Raw genomic sequence first — 1367 nt, 5'->3', positions numbered from 1 at the left:
ATTTCATCCAAGGCTTCATGCACTCCTTATGACGGCTTCAAAGTCCTGAAATAATCACTTGTAACTCCGTTCTTGATCCCCTTGCGCATGCCATCAACTCCATGTGTGTTCTTGCTCCAATGTTCATCCTTCTCCAAGCTAGGCCCTTCATTTGTAAGCAAAACAAATGTATCCAATTTAGGCAGCATCATAATCTCATGAACATTAGAATCATTACCAAGAAACGAAAGTACCTGGTAATTTAATTGGCGTGTGCGAGCTCTAGTAATTGGTCCAGTATATGTAACAGTAGGGGTTGTGGGTGTAACAATGGTATTGATCTCCTCATCATCCTCCCCTTCTTGAAATGAAGTCGTCCTCGACGGAAGCGCATCTTCCTCACCCAAATAAGGCTTCAAATCTGCAATGTTAAAAGTGGGACTAACCCCAAAATCTACAGGTAGCTCAAGTTTATATGCATTATCATTTATTTTCTCTAACACCTTAAAAGGACCATCAGCACGTGGCATTAGCTTTGATTGCGCAGATTAGGAAATCTATCTTTACGCAAATGTAACCAAACAAGATCTCCAGGCGCAAACACAACATGTTTTCTACCCTTATCTCCAGCAAGTTTATATTTAGCATTCATACGCTCAATGTTTTCCTTAGTTAACTCATGCATTTTTAAAATCAATTCAGAACGTTCTTTAGCATCAAAATTAACCTTCTCTGAAGATGGAAGAGGCGACAAATCAATAGGTGCACGAGGTAGGAAACCATACACAATTTCAAAAGGGCACATCTTAGTAGTAGAATGCAATGAACGATTATAAGCAAATTCAATATGAGGCAAGCATTCTTCCCACATTTTCTTGTTATTCTTCAAAACAGCCCTAAGCATAGTAAATAATGTTCTATTGACTACTTCAGTTTGTCCATCAGTTTGGGGGTGACAAGTAGTACTAAAAAGCATCTTAGTCCCCAACTTAGCCCATAAACATCTCCAAAAGTGGCTAAGAAATTTAGTATCACGATCTGAAACAATAGTATTTGGCACACCATGTAAGCGAATAATTTCACGAAAGAACAAATCAGCAACATTAACAGCATCATCGCTTTTATGACATGGTATAAAGTGTGCCATTTTCGAGAACCTATCCACGACAACAAATATGCTATCCCTCCCCTTCTTTGTTCGAGGTAAACCTAAAACAAAGTCCATAGATATATCCTCCCAAGGAACACTAGGTACAGGCAAAGGCATATATAAACCATGAGGATTGAGTCGTGACTTAGCTCTTTGACATGTAGTGCAGCGAGCAACAAAACGCTCAACATCCCGTCTCATCTTTGGCCAAAAGAAATGTGTAGCAAGTATATCCTCC

This window comes from Triticum dicoccoides, chromosome 2A, assembly GCF_002162155.2.
Source record: "Triticum dicoccoides isolate Atlit2015 ecotype Zavitan chromosome 2A, WEW_v2.0, whole genome shotgun sequence".
Taxonomy (NCBI): Eukaryota; Viridiplantae; Streptophyta; class Magnoliopsida; order Poales; family Poaceae; genus Triticum; species Triticum dicoccoides.
Note: the sequence above shows the minus strand (reverse complement) of the source record.